General features: G+C 39.3%; 1 protein-coding gene and 1 long non-coding RNA gene across 2 annotated transcripts in view; one reads left to right on the top strand and one right to left on the bottom strand.

Moving 5' to 3' along the window:
* Positions 1 to 16,522, top strand: part of LOC122559952 (solute carrier family 12 member 5) — a 761,291-nt gene that overhangs the window by 210,206 nt on the left and 534,563 nt on the right. The window lies entirely within an intron of this gene.
* On the bottom strand, positions 2,802 to 5,274 carry LOC122560013. The gene is made up of 4 exons (XR_006314616.1): positions 5,186 to 5,274; positions 4,214 to 4,298; positions 3,866 to 3,943; positions 2,802 to 2,919 (listed from the first exon to the last, which is right to left on the bottom strand). It is a non-coding gene; the product is annotated as an uncharacterized LOC122560013 (long non-coding RNA).

Here is a 16,522-nt window from a genome sequence, read left to right as displayed (position 1 = left end):
CAGCTGCCACTCCATTGTGGCACTGATGAAGTAGAGTACACCATCAGAGCTGAAGTCTTTTGCATGACACGTTCAAATCAGGTCCATCTGCTTACTCATGACAATGCACAGGATTCCATTCACTATCTTAAAGAATAACAGGGGATATCCATGGTGCCTTGGCAAGTACTTATCCCTCAGTCAACATTGCAAACCATCAATTATCTGTTCAATATCACATTAGTGATTGTGGAAGTTTGCAATCTTCATACTGGCAACTGTGTTTCCTATTATAACAGTGGCCCACTTCAAAAAATACTTCTTTTGCTTTAAAACACTGTGACCCATAGTGTTCACGAAAAGTACAATGTAATTGCATGACCTTATCTTTGTTATTTTGGACCTGAGTATCTTTAACCATATCTCATAATTTAGTTAAATAGTCTTGCTGGTTGAATTTTTCTGTACTTTTTTTATTAGCCCGACTCCAGTAACATTGCTGTTATATCATTAAGAATGTAATCTGGAAGATGTGACAGGAAGTGATACTTTAAGTGTGATGGTTACAGGAAGTGCTCAACATTTCAGTTTCATATCATTGCAAGGTTATTTCTGATATCTCTTATCCAAGGCCTAAAAACCAAGTTTCATATTGTTGCCTGATCATGCAGTCTTTTAATGCAAGAAGGTATCAAATTTCTGCCTTTGCTCTAAATTGCCTGCAAAACTTGAATCTTTCTTTGTTGTTATGATAAAAGATTGGACACTGATCTCAGTACATAATTTAATAGTTTGACCTTGACTTCATTGTACCTGCATGCTACTATTTTGGCTACAGAGTTCAACATTCTATTCCCTTGGTGATTGTTGGTCTTTAGCATTTATATGTGTCCAAAGCAACTAAATCCTTTCAAAGTCTCTGCTGTTTTACAAAACAGTGTAATACTTATTGCCTTTGATTATGGGCAAGTAAATTTTGACAATTATATTGATATACTAGAACATTGTGGGAAGCTAGAGAAGTGATTGCTGGGCCTCTTGCTGAGATATTTGTATCATCAATAGCCACAGGTGAGGTGCCGGAAGACTGGAAGCTGGCTAACTTGGTGCCACTGTTTAAGAAGGGTGGTAAGGACAAGCCAGGAAACTATAGACCAGTGAGCCTGATGTCGGTGGTGGGCAAGTTGTTGGAGGGAATCCTGAGGGACAGGATGTACATGTATTTGGAAAGGCAGGACTGATTAGGGATAGTCAACATGGCTTTGTGCGTGGGGAAATCATGTCTCACAAACTTGATTGAGTTTTTTGAAGAAGTAACAAAGAAGATTGATGAGGGCAGAGTGGTAAAGCTTTCAACAAGGTTCCCCATGGGAGACTGATTAGCAAGGTTAGATCTCATGGAATACAGGGAGAACTAGCCATTTGGATATAGGACTTGCGCAAAGGTAGAAGACAGAGGGTGGTGGTGGAGGGTTGTTTTTCAGACTGGAGGCCTGTGATCAGTGGAGTGCCACAAGGATCAGTGATGGGTCCAGTACTTTTTGTCATTTATATAAATGATTTGGATGTGAACATAAGAGGTATAGTTAGTAAGTTTGCAGATGACACCAAAATTGGAGGTGTAGTGGACATTGAAGAAGGTTACCTCAGATTACAACCAGATCTTGATTAAATGGGCCAATGGGCTGAGAAATGGCAGCTGGAGTTTAATTCAGATAAGCACAAGGTGCTGCATTTTGGGAAAGTAAATCTTAGCAGGACTTATACACTTAATGGTAAGGTCCGAGGGAGTGTTGCTGAACAAAGAGACCTTGGAGTTCAGGTTCATAGCTCCTTGAAAGTGGAGTTGCAGGTAGATAGGATAGTGAAGAAGGCGTTTGGTATGCTTTCCTTTATTGGTCAGAGTATTGAGTACAGGAGTTGTGAGATCACGTTGCGGCTGTACAGGACATTGGTTAGGCCACTGTTGGAATATTGCATGCAATTCTGGTCTCCTTCCTTGAAAGAGTTCAGAAGAGATTTACAAGGATGTTGCCAGGGTTGGAGGATTTGAGCTATAGAGAGAGGCTGAACAGGCTGGGGCTGTTTCCCTGGAGCGTCAGAGGCTGAGGGGTGACCTTATAGAGGTTTACAAAATTATGAGTGGCATGGATAGGATAAATAGACAAAGTCTTTTCCCTGGGGTCGGGGAGTCCAGAACTAGAGGGCATAGGTTTAGGGTGAAGGGGGAAAGATATAAAAGAGACCTAAGAGGCAACTTTTTCATGCAGAGGGTTGTATGTGTATGGAATGAGCTGCCAGGGGAAGTGGTGGAAGCTGGTACAATTGCAACATTTAAAAGGCATTTGGATGGGTATATGAATAGAAAGGGTTTGGAGTGATATTGGCTGGATGCTGGCAGGTGGGACTAGATTGGGTTGGGATATCTGGTTGACATGGACGGGTTGGACCGAAGGGTCTGTTTCCATGCTGTACATCTCTATGACTCGATGCCTCTATGTTTTTATTAATCTTACTGACAAGAAGTCAGTGATGAAGTTTCTTTGACTTTGAATATTGTTGAATCGCTAAAAAGTTCTAGCCAGCTTATTTATGATCTCTTGGCTCATTTAGCTGTTAGAATACAGACTAATCTAATAAGTAACGGAAGCATAGAACACTCACTATCTGCTACAAACAACATCTGTTGACTTATTTAGCTAGTGCATTTCTCGATTTTGCCAACTCTATCTAAAAACAGTCACATACTGTCAATAAATGTTGAGCCATTACTTCATTGATCTAACTTTTACAACCTTCTTGATGAGTTTTGGGATTTTTTCCAACTCAAGAATGACATCCGTTGTTGCATTGGCTTTACATTTATGAAAAAACTAAAGTAGTCAACAAGTTTGATTCCAAGCAGTTAGTTTCGTTAATGCTTACAGCTGCTGGGTCTTCCTGAAAATAGAACAAAGAGATTTGGAGAGTGATTACTATTAGAATCTAGAATGAATTTTTATCTGCCATTCATAGGGCAGCCAAGAGGTGAGTTCATCAATGAATCCAGTCAATAGGCCAAAGCTTTCTCAGTTTTTTCACTATTTCTCATTTAGCGACCTTTAGATCATCACATTGATCCATGGTAGAGTTTTACTCAACAGTACACACTTAATTGTATAATAAAGTCAAGTGATAATATGTATACATTACCATATAAAATTATGTTAGAACCTGAAAGCTTCTGTTAAACTTTAAAACATTATGATATGGTCTCTAAATCATTGTTTCAAATTTCTTTAAACCCAATTACTTCACTGGAGTTTGCAACAAGCAGATTGGATCAGCAAGGTTCAGTTCTGAAGAGAATATCAGAAAGAAGGGGAATTGTTGAATATCTGTGATTAAAGAAAATGTAACTCCCTCTGTGGATTATTTCACAATGTGTCACAGAATTTGTCTTCTATTTCTCAGGGACCAGTTCCACATTCCTTGAGCTTGATTTCCCTGGGCAGCTTCTCATTTTCTGATTGGAGGTGGGAAGGGTAATTAAGTCGATAGGTTGGTGGATTGGCTGGATCCTGTTACCTATCTGTCTTTGCTAGAATTAAACCAGGGATGAGAAGGTCTCTTCATACTTCCCGCCCCGCCACCAATTGAGGTATTTAAGTTGTCAGTTAATGTCCACTCATGAATGATATTAACCAAGTTACTATTAGCCATATTGACATAGATTGTGCATGACATATCTGCCGAGTCAACCTGCCATCATCCAAGTGAACGGGAGAGGGTAGGGTCCCTGGATCAAGGTTGAACCTGTTGAAAGCTGTAACTTGGTCCTTGCTGCTGACCCACCTACACCTTTCCCTCTGCAATTTCCACCACATGAAATATCTCATGACATTACCTGTCACTTGAATTGTTCCTTAATCCTGGGACTTCAGTGTTTCTCAGTTTGTCAGCAGCTAAGGCCTTCCCAGCGGTGCTGTTGAGCATAAGTGAATATCAGATCTCAGTAAGTGTGAAGCCCAACCTCCTAGAGTCTTGCCTGTGGCCTCATTATTACCCGATTGCCTCATAACTTGCAGGACATTCTCAAAAAGAGGAAGTGGAGGTTTCTCATTGGGCTATCCAACAAAAAGCCATTAATTGTGATAGGTTACCAAGATTCACTCCATTATTTCACATTGCCAGATATTAAACCCTTGAAGAGGAAGTGAAATTTAAACTGCAAATATGGAGAATTACAGCTTACCTCACTAGGGCAGACAGCAAAAATGAGTGCTGCTTGACTCTCTGTGTGTCATATGTTGGAGGGGAGCAGATGGGCATTCTGTTTTCTTGCACAATGGTAAAACATTTGTAAAAGAAAAGAAAATGTGCATTTGTATATGGCTTTTCATAACCATCCAAAGTTAATGTGTTTTGAGAACATTTGTAGCATAGGTTGAGGTTCTGGATGTAGGTTTGCTCACTGAGCTGGATATTTCATCACCATAGTAGGTAACATAATCAGTGAGCCTCCGGATGAAGCACTGGTGGTGTAGACCGCTTTCTATTTTTGTGTTTGGGTTTCCTTGGGTCGGTTATGTCATTTCCTATGGTGATGTCATTTCCTGTTCTTTTTCTCAGGGTGATAGTTGGTGTTCATGTATCCCAGGATACATGAACACCAACTAGCTACAAAAAGACATGACCCTCTGTCACTAGTATCTTCACATATGGATGAGGAAGGGCACCACTTCGACTGGGGCAACATATCCATCCTAGGACAAGCCAAAGAGAAACACACACGAGAATTTCTAGAAGCATGGCATTCTAACCAGAACTGTATCAACTGACACATTGACTTGGATCCCATTCACCACCCCATGAAATTACATCACCAAAGGAAATGATGTGAGCACAGGAAACCCAAACACAAAATTAGAAAGTGAGCTACACCACCGGTGCTTCATGCAGAGGCTCACTGAAGATGTAACCTGGTATGGTGATAAAACATCTTAAAACGAACCTTCCAGCTCAGCGAACAAACCTACATCCAGAACCATCCAAAATCTCAATGTTTTTATAACTAACAACATTCATAGTCACCATTGTATGAAATGCAGTATTAAATTTGCAGACAGTAAGTTCCTACAAAAAAAAATTGACTGAGGGTTAAAAATTACCATGGACAACTCTCCTGCTTTTCTTTGAAGTAGTACTATGGATTTTTCTATCCTACCTTAGAAAGCAGAGGAGGCCTTGGTTTACTCTCTCATCCACAAGACAGCATTGCCAGCAGTGCAGCACTCCCTCTGTACTACACTTAAGTGTCAGCCTTGATTTTTGTGCCCCTGGAATGTGACTTGAACTCACAATCTTCTGACTCAGAGACAAAAGCACTCTCAACTGAGTTATATCTGACACTTAAATGTATTTATAAAATTCTCAGATGGTCTTTCGGAATGCACCATGTGCTTTAAGATATAGATTTACACTGGGCTTGAACTATATGAAATATGATGCACCTCGACTCTCAATATATTCCCATTCTTTGTCAGCGAAGTTCTGAAACACTTGAGGATTGATCTGGAAATTTCTGTAACAGTAATCTCAGTGGTACAATTCCCTTTGCAGTCTTCTTTCCATTTTAGTTATTGTGAATGTTGTTTATCTCAATAATATTCAATGCTTATTTATTTACAACTTACATTTATTGAGGAGTTAGGCCCATTTGCCAGACCAATTGTCTTTTTAATGAGAATTACAGGCACATGATGTAATTGAGATCCATAAATTATTTGAAAATCTGATCACAGTCAGTTTAAATTAATTAATGCAAAATAATATTGTGGAGATTGATTTTCCTCCAGGATATGTGAATTCTGCTCAATCATTTACCCAGGACTCTTAGAATGAAATTACCTTAAAGTAATTCTAAATTACTATAATTGAAAGAATGGGAAATATATCAAACATACAATGTAAATAGTGAATAACTCAATAATCATTGTAGTATGTGACTGCCGAATAGTACAAGGCCAACTCAATCAATCATAGAGTCATAGAGTCATCCCAGTCTTTTGCTTTCCTCAGCACTTCTACATTTGAAAGGTATTAATTGACACTGAAAATGTACTTGCTTCATTTAAGTGTACCCCAGAATCAGTAAAGCCTACTGAGTAACTTTATTCAATTTTTCACAAATCTCAACATTGTTTGCAACTAAACTATTAGTTTTATTTATTTATAATTGGTCAGTTACCTCCTCCTAAAGCTGTAATATATTGGTTGAAAGTTCAAAGGAAACTAAGAGATTTCCCACAACTTATTAAAGCATGCATAATGTTTTATAAATTGCAAATGCTTAAGATTAGAAATACAAATGAAATTTTTCAATGATAAATTATATTTATTATCGTCCTGCTTGGTTAAAAACTCAATTGAGATTGAGCATCAGAAATGCAAGTAATATTTACAAAATGTGTTACGATGCTTGCCATTGAATCTTCATTGACAGAAAAGCAAACATGACACCTGGAGCCAACCTCTGTATTCGCCGCTTTCCCTGATGTTGTCCTCTCGTAGCGCACTCAGGAGAAGATGATAACTCAAGCTCTAAAAATAAAACTAAGCTGAATGAACATGACACAGATTTCACATTGAGTGTCTCCTGAAACCTAGGACTAGGCTTGTGAGGACACAAAGCATGAAAGTGAAACCTTGTTATTTATTCACACAACCAAGCAAGAATTAATTAATTCATCACTGGATAATAATATAAATATAGAGCTACTTAACAAGATTAATAAGGTGTGAAGTAAAACAAAATGGAAGAAGGCTGATCTTTGCAAATGCTTTAAATATAATCTCAGTCCTTCTCCACACTAAAACTCACTATCACCTCCCTCTTCCATTTTCTTCTATTTCTAGCTCCTTTTTTGTAGCACTATTCATCACAATCAGATCAACAACTTCTCACCAAGGTGGGTAACTTATTAAAAATTCCACAGACGCGTGCAGCACTTTATTGGCACATCTGTTGCATTGTGTCCCCTGCCAGGATGTGGATTGCCGTCAAAAACAACTGGACAGCTGCCAAGTTCTACTTTCTGATTGACATTGCAGGCGCAGCGCAGTTACTGCAGTGTTCACACTGAGCACCGGGGTTTTAATCAGCTGCAAGAACCCCAGAGTTACAAAATACACAGTAACAGTGCAAGGCTTACATCGGTACACACGGCTTGATGGAGAGCCAGAAATTTAAAGTAAAAGATCCTTAAAAAAGGACAAAATTGCCATTGTCTTATCAGACCATGGGGCTGTTCTCTTATTACAGAGAGAGATGACTCGTAGTAGTTTAACCTGAGGGTCACCAGGCCTTAAGCAAGGGGAGAGGGTGAGGAGGCAAATCCTTCATGGTAACCTCAGCTGCTGCAGGAGTTGAACTACGCTGTTGCTGTTGCAGTATGTTGCAAACTACTTGTCCAGCCAACTGACCTAATCGACCCTCAAAAAAACCATATGGAGAAATATTAAAGTGCAGAAATGTGAAAATCAAGTGCAAATGTGCAGTACAGTGTACTAGAAACAGATAAAAAATTAGCTGTGCACACTAACACACACTTAAAATTCTCATCCTCATGTGCCAATCCCTCTTTGGCCTTGCCCTTCATTACAAACCATGAGATATTTGTGTTCATTCAACTACCCTCTTTCATTGCTCCACCTTTGATGACTGTGTCTACTACTATCTTGACCCTAAGTTCCAGCATTCCATCCCTAAAGATCTTGACCTCTCTGGGTCTCTTAACTTTGCTTTGAACTATCTCACAACCATAATATCAATTTTCTTTGGTCTGGGGCCATTTTTCATCTGATCATGCTCCTGTGAAGAATCTGAAGTTGTTTCAGAACTAAAGAGGAGTCATATTGTACTTGAAACATTAACTCTGAAACATTTCTCTACACAGACACTACCAGATCTGCTGAGTTTCTCCAGTATTCTCTGTGTATGTTTCTGGTTATAGACCAGTCTGTCCTCTAAGGGTATAACATCAGTAGTTTGCAAAGACTTACATAAAAAATCTACAAATTGGTCATTCCACCCAGCTGACCCATTCTGATCATGATGCTCTTTGCCAAGCTCTTCTTCTCTTTCCTCATTGAACCATGTCTGTCTAATCTCCTCTTCCTCCTTCTGTCACGAGTTGAGCCTATTTTCCACTTCAAAGAATTGATGTTTGTCAACTGCTTCTTATGGTAGTGAGTTCTACATTCCAATCATTTTCTGTGCGAAAGGCATTTCTTCTAAATTTCCAATTGGATTAATTCCAGACCATCATAGTCTTCAGGAATATGTGGATGAAGTAAACTAAATGTGTGACAGAGAGAGGTATGGGTGAAAGTAAAGAAATTGACAGTTGGACATAGAGTCACAGAGACATACAGCATGGAAACAGACCTTTTGGTCCAACCAGTCCATGTCGACCATATTTCCAGAATAAACTAGTTCCACCTGCCTGCACTTGGCCGATATCCTTTCCTATTCATGACCTTATCCAAATGTCTTTTAAATTTTTAGATTAGATTAGATTAGTTACTGTGTGGAAACAGGCCCTTCGTCCCAAAAGGTCCACACAGACCCGCCGAAGCGCAAACCACCCAGACACATTCCCCTATATTTATCCCTTCACCTAACACTACGGGCAATTTAGCATGGCCAATTCACCAAACCTGCACATTTTTGGACTGTGGGAGGAAACCGGAGCACCCGGAGAAAACCCACGCAGACACGGGGAAAATGTGCAAACTCCACACAGTCAGTCGTCTGAGGCGGGAATTGAACCCGGGTCTTTGGCTATCTGCATCCATCACTTCCTCTGGCAGTTCATTCCATACACATGTAAAAAAATGTTACCCCTCATGTCCTTTTTAAATCTTTCTTCTGTCACCTTAAAATGTGCCCCTTAGTTTTGAACTCACCCACCCTATACTGAAATGTTTAAATAGATCAGATAATAGGCATACCAGACGAATAGGGCTTGGCACTGTCTTCCTCAAAGGGCAAGGAGCTCCCTTCTGGCACAGCAGCTGTGGCCAATACATTACCGTTTTCAAGATGCAGAGGAGAGAGGGCATTGTAGCCAGTTTTTGGAAATGGTGTGAAATGAATGACACTGATGGGAAGGTTAATGTGAGAGTTGCGGTGGTACTCATTCAGTTTGGCAGGATGTGAATATTTTAACATTCCCGCAGGAGTCTGGTAATTCTTAAAGGACCAATGATTCGTGACCATTCAGCAGTGTCAGGAAGCACAGTCTGGATCGGGGATCCAAAATACCTGACGGCCACTGATTGGTTCTAGCGCTGCTGAGATTACATAGCTGCCAGTCAATTGAATTATATGGTGGCTCTGTGGGTTTAGGCTTCTTCCAAAATGGGAGAAGTCCCACTCTGACAGACTGCTCCCAATGTCATATTGTTGCAGGCCTGTTGAGTTGTACAATAAACTTCTTTTCAATACTTCTCTAAAAATACTTTTTTCTGTTCATCTGTGAGATGTGGGTGTTAGTGATTACACATCTCTAATGAGGTTAAATGTTACCTACAACATTGTGGGCTGGAGTCAAGGTAGGCTATACCAGGTAAGGATGATAAATTTCCTTCCTTATAGGACATTAGTGAAACAGATGGTTTTTAACAACAATGGTTATATAGTGTCTAGATTTTTAAATTGAATTTAGAAGTCATCATCTGTCATGGTGGGATTTAAACCCATGTCCCAGACCATTATCTTGGAGTTACTTAGTCCAAGGACATGACCACTAAACCACCATCTCCCAATATTTACTGTATGTATACTGGACTATTAGTTTTTTTTGCTAAGATGGCTATCATTAAGCTGTAAATGCACTGTTGTGTTGGTGATTTCTGGCTATTGCTTTGTCCTTCAGAGTAAATGTCTTGTGTTGAGTTGATTAGCCACACGATAGTTGATGTGCACCACTCGAATGCAGCACAACCCACAGCCTCAAACCATTGGAATTTTGAGACTTATCACATATTGTATTTCTTTTTGGAAATGATACAATTGGATTGTCAATGCTGCAAGACTTTTCTCCAAGTGCAGACTTACTAAGAACACAAACCTTTTCCAGCCATATCATGCAATTGAGTAATTAATACTCACTCTACTTCCAGCTGGTAACTAGATTGAAATTTCTCCACAGGCAGAACTCACAATGGAAACGGTCTATATTTCACCAAAGCATCTTCTTTTCAGAATGAATGTTCCTGACACATGATGGAGAAAACATATGTTATCATAGACCCATGGGATTCCCTTTGTATCCAACTCTTGGCATTGAATTTAAGCAGCATCCACAAAAACCCAACACAAAAGAATGTACTTGATTTTGAGAACAAAAGTCATTCATTAGGTTTAGCAAGATGTTCCCTTGATAGGTTGCAACCTAATCTATTTCCCTTCTCACCAGTCCCTCAATTCCTCCAGAATCCATTTAGCTATGACTCGTTTGTTCTGCCAGTGCCAACAGTTTTCCTTAGTGCTTTGATCTAGAACAACAGTCGTCATTGGATAAGAAAGGTTAAATTGGCTTCTCTTCTAACTGCTAATCCTCCAATGTATGGGTTGGTGGATATATCGTCACTTCTCAAATCTTTTCCAGACTTCCACACTCCTGTAATTACATTTCAGTCCCTGCCACAGTCTATCAAAGCCAGAAAATGTGACCACAACAAAAATACCTACCCCTCCTTGCTTTTCTTCACCTACCTGCAGCCTTTGACAAATGAGCTGCTTTGTTCACAAAAATCTCCATTTCCCAGCTACTGACTCCACCCTTCTCCCTTATGATGAATCAGGCAGCAACATTGGTGTCATATTTGAGGAAAGATTTCAACTGTACCATAACAAGGGCCATCTAAGTATGGTACCTAATGTGGCTCAATTCTATTCCTGCCTCAGTACTCCTGGTGCTGTGAAGTCCTTTCCATAACTTTAGTATCTTTAGACTCAGCTATTCCAAAGGCTTCAGGTCCAACTCTCACTCTGTCCTTGTAAACTTGAAATCATCCAAATCACTGCTGCTTCATACCACTTCACTGATTTCTGTTAGTTCAGGCCACCACAGTGGCCTATCCACTTACCTATTGCCCCTCATATCCTTCCAACAAACCTATGTACTTGTATCCACTTCTGTAGCTCTTTATATGCCATTGCCAACTTATGGTAGCCCATGTCTCCATATCCATCACCCTTTGCCCTTAACCCTCTTATTTAACTTACCAACTATTCTCCAGAGAAAACACTAGTACCCATGCTGTGATGAAATAATATAAAGTCACACATCTATTGATGAATCCACAATTTTTGGAAAAAAAGTGTTCATTGATAAAAATCCTTTCACTTCATTTGAATTCCTTTAACTGCTTAATTCCTTACAGTAGCAAGTATTTCTATTAAAAGAGTTCAAAGACTTTCTAAGCAATTGGAGTTCTTGATTACACTGTGAACTGACAAGCACTCCATTATGTTACAGATAGGTTGTGAAATCAGTCATGAACAAATTCTTAACAATGATAAGTCTTAGGTTTATGCCAATAGATGAGGAAAGCACTATTTCTCTTTTACATTGCAGACTATTTTCTCAATTTAAAGACCAACAGATTTAAATGACCTGACAGGTTGAACCAGTATACCAAATCCCTCAATAGTTCACTTGACAACTTCACTTGACAGAAACTTATCTATTTTTCAGACTAACCCAGGTCTTCTGCTGACAACTCAAAAGAACTCCTTAACTTTTCTAGGGGCATCTTCTCTATCTCAAAGTTGTCCCTAGACCTATCCAAAAAAAAGGCTCTATACCTCTCAAAGAACTTCTGCAGCTTCAGCCTTTTTCCTGAAGGTCTAAAGCTCACCAATTGTGCCATGGATATCCCTCAATGAAAGTAGGATCTAGTTGAAGGAAACTGCTTTAACACATACAAATTACCACCTGAACCATTGCTGCATCTCAGACTCCAGGAAAATGGCAGGGACCAGATTTGGGGACAAGAGCTCCAAAATATAGGTCACAGTGCCATTGTGACTTTAGTGGAGATCCTCTCTGCATTTACAAAATTTCCGATCTCTGAATTAGCTATGTACAATTTCCTATTTCTCTATTTTTCCAAGTATTTTCTTTCGAGTATACACTAACATTTCCAAACTGCAATTGATTCTGCTGTTAGCATGAACTCTAGTAGGGCAATAATGTTCAAACTAACCTTCCGCCTACAACATCCTCTTAACTTCTTTGAAAATAATCTTAAATTAATATCTCCTAGTTACAGATTTGACAAAAAGTGGGATTGGGTTTTCCCAATTTATCAAAACCATTTATAATTTTCAACGTCTCATCAAATAAACAACTAACCTTCTGAGATAATATTCATTGGATAATTTTTGTGCAAAAAAGCCTTCAAGTTAGCCAAGGTGAGGTCTTAAGCTGCAATTTTGCTTTACCTCACATTAAACACAACTTGTTATCTTGCCAATGAGCTAAATGACTGCCTAGAATTTCATCAACAGTTCATCACCACCTCAGTTGGCTAGTTAATAGGCTGCATGACATTTTTGTTGAATCATTTTGAATGACGCCCTCTTTTAACAGCATTCAGATACAGTAAATAAGCCATCAATGGGGATTATGAGCATGACTTTCCAACAGGAGAAAGTGAGGACTACAGATGCTGGGGATCAGAATCGAAAAGTGTGGTGCTGGAAAAGCACAGTAGGTCAGATAGCAACCAAAGAGCAGAAGAGCTGACGATTCGGGCATTAGCTCTTCATGATGAAGGGCCCATGCCCGAAACATTGATTCCCCTGCTCCTCGGATGCTGCCTGAGCTGCTATGCTTTTCCAGCGCCACATTTTCCAACTTGAAGACATACTTGGGCTTCACATTTCATTTGTTACCAAAGATTTCAAGTAGTCTTTTGAAGAAAGTTGGGAAAGTTTCTGGCATAATTTGGTAAGATTGAATCTAGCAACATACATTACAAAACTTCAAGGAGGACTTCCCCATAACAATCAGTGCTGAATTATTTAATCTTTTTTGGATGCTGTATAGGAGTCATCAGAAAAAAGTTAATGCTTTCTTGCTAGGGTACCCTCTTAGCCTGCAGTATGAGTGGAAAGAGATAAAGATGTTAAGATGGAAATCATTAACATTTGATACCTAACATGGTTACAGATTAATCCAAAAGCATTAACTTTTCAACTTTATATGATCGGAAATGGAACTATTTACTAAAATATGCCAAATCCCTTGATAATCTAATCTCAGCCGCTTCAAAGTTTTCTTGGTAAGAGTGAGATAGTTTATCATCAGACTGTCAAATGGTGTAATGTACCCTGCAGAGCAGCACCAGCTGTTGTAAAGGGAGTGATTCTGAAAGGTTTAATTTTGGAGACTGTATTCAGCTCCACTTAGTCTGATGATGTCTGACAGTTGAGTGGAGAAATAGGAAGAAACTTTCAAGGTTGGTCATAACAATAACTATAGGAATTGGTATGTCATATTGCAGCTGTACAGGACATCGATGAGGCCACATTTGGAATACTGCGTACAATTCTGGTTGTCCTTCTCTAGGAAGGATGTTGTTAAACTTGAGAGGTTGCACAAAAGATTTGCTTTGATTTTGCTGGGATTGAATGGTTTGAGCTATGGCGACAGGCTGAATGGGTTGGATCTTTTTTCACTGTAGCATTGGAGACCGAGGGGTGACCTAATAGAGGTTTATAAAATCATGAGGGGCATGGAAAGGGTGAATAGTCAAGGTCTTTTTTCTTAGGGTGGGGGAGTTTAAAACTAGAGGTCATAGGTTTAAGGTGAGAGGAGAAAGATTTCAAAAGGACCTGAGAGGTAACTTTTCCACACCCAGGATGGTGCCTGTATGGAATGAGCTTCCAGAGGAAGTTGTGGATTAGGTAGAAATTACAGCATTTAAAAAGCATCTGGATGTGTACATGAATAGGAAGGGTTTAGAAGGATATGAGCCAAATGCTGGCAAATGGGACTAGATTAGGTTGGGATGTCTGGTCAGTCCAGATGAGTTGGACTGAAGGGTCTGATTGCATGCTGTGTGACTCTCTCTCAAAACTATATCATCTCCCTTTGCTCATAGTTTCAGTAACAAGTCTGACTAGCTAATGTGAATGGTATCAAATTGCTATCATGTTATCAATTACATCGTGTAAAGACAAGAGCCTCTTCTTGTTAACACTCAACAGTAGTTGATCCTCCACCATTGCAAATATAATAGACTCCCAAACCCAGTGAAGGAAAGAAGAACGATGACAGCATTTTTCAACTCACAAATAGCACTTGGTGATCAGCAGCATGTAGAAGTGTGAAAAAATGCCCCTGGACCCAAACAAAGAAATTTCCAAAAGACCTGGTAAATTTACAACTTTAACGACTTGACCATTTTAAGAACTACACAGGCAGACAGCACTTGAATAAACAAATAGGCTCTTCTGGTCTCCTTCCTATTGGAAAGAAGTTGTGAAACTTGAAAGGGTTCAGAAAAGATTGACAAGGATGTTGTGGGGGTTGGAGGATTTGAGCTATAGAAGAGGTTAAATGAGCTGCAGCTATTTTCACTGGAACGTTGGAGGCTGAGGTTTATAAAATCATGAATGGCATAGATAGAGAAAATAGACAAGGTCATTTCCCTGGGGTGGGAGAGTCCAGACCTAGAGGGTATAGGTTTAGGGTGACAGATATAAAAGGGACCTAAGGGGCAACTTTTTCACACAGGGCATGGTACGTGTATGGAATGAGATGCCAGAGGAAGTGGTGGAGGCTGGTACAATTGCAACATGTAAAAGGCATCTGGATGGGTATATGAATAGGAAGAGTTTGGAGGGATATGGGCTAAGTGCTGGCAAACAGGACGGGATTAGGTTGGGATATCTGGTCGGCATGGACGAGTTGGACCGAATGGTCTGTTCCCGTGCTGTATTACTCTACTACTCTATTACTCTACAATCAACAAGAAAGAAACAGCACTCCGGATTAGAGTCATTGGTTTGGACCAGATAAGAAGTACTTAAAACTTAGTCCCACCTGACAGTTACATACTTCATCAGGAAACAAGGATCTCTCGGAATATCCTTGATTTGAGGTTCACCTAGGAAGTTAATAAGTTGGAGCTCCTTGTGTGAAGTTAAACATTTTTTTGGGAAGGAGGCTAAATGTTTAAAATTGATGGTGCAAAAAATAAAAATGGCTGAGGAGACTAAAATGTTAAAAGAAAGAGTACTTACAGTTCATTCTCGATTCTCCTGCTCCTTGGATGCTGCCTGACCTGCTGTTCTTTTCCAGCACCACACTCTCGACCAAGATTCTGACAACTGCCTTGCTGGTGATAGTCTGTAATTTTTTCACCTCAATCCTTTCATGCTGGCTTTGTCCAATCCAACTAAAACTTTCCCAATATTCTGTTATCACATTTTTTTATAACAGACTATTTTCCCTACTATTGATGTTCGGCAACATATCCATAATTCTTTGATTTTTACCTCATTCCCTTTTTAAGTAATGGAATTACATTTGACATCTTCCGAATTATAGAAACTACTCCGGAGTGTATAACATTTTGACTACCAACACATTCAATATTTCCAGTGCTACTTCCTTTAATACTCTGGAACATAGATTATCAAGGCCAGGTGATTCCTCAGCCTTTAACTCTATTAATTTTCCTATCACTGGTTTTGTACTGATACTGATTTCCTCCAATTCCACCCTCTCACTAGACTCTTGGTCTCCTAACATTTATGGGAAGTTTTTTTTTTCCTCTTCAGTGAAGACTGGACAATCGTATTTGTTCAATTCTTTCACCATTTGTTCAATTCTTCCCTATTATAAATTTCCCTGGCTCCTAATTATTTTTATTAATCTTTCTCTCTTCACAATATAGACTGCCTAAACTTGCAAACTCAGAGACCTCAGTGTGGGAGGGAGATAGAGTGGTAGTGAGTATAATTGCACAAGTTAATGTACTTGTAGAGGTTTTAACAGTCAAGTTTTATGCTACTTGCAATTTTATGCTGACACTCTATTCTCCCCCTCTTGAACAAATATTCTGAGGGGAAATGCCTGCTCTTATTAGAGCCTCACAACGCTTTTAACTACCTTTTTCCATTAGATTATAACTAGCTTAGCTTTTGAATTGCCCTCTTTTGTATCTGAATTCTGCTTTGTAATATTCCTGTCCCTGATCTGTATGTAACCTACCTATAGATCTCGATGCCATGACAACAGGCATGACACGATGTGTTTGCTAATTTTTGAAACAATGCTCATTTGAACTGTAAGTACTCTTTATTTTAACCGTTTAGTCTCCTCAACCATTTTTATTTTTTGCACCATCAATTTAAAGCTTTTGCCTCCTTCCCAAAATGAATGTTTAACTTCACCCAAGGAGCTCCAATTTATTAACTTTCCAGATGAACCTTGAAACAAGGATATCCCTGAAGTCTGTAACTGTCAGGTGGGACTAA

This window comes from Chiloscyllium plagiosum, chromosome 20, assembly GCF_004010195.1.
Source record: "Chiloscyllium plagiosum isolate BGI_BamShark_2017 chromosome 20, ASM401019v2, whole genome shotgun sequence".
In the NCBI taxonomy this organism is placed as follows: domain Eukaryota; kingdom Metazoa; phylum Chordata; class Chondrichthyes; order Orectolobiformes; family Hemiscylliidae; genus Chiloscyllium; species Chiloscyllium plagiosum.
This window is presented reverse-complemented; position numbering and strand designations above follow the sequence as displayed.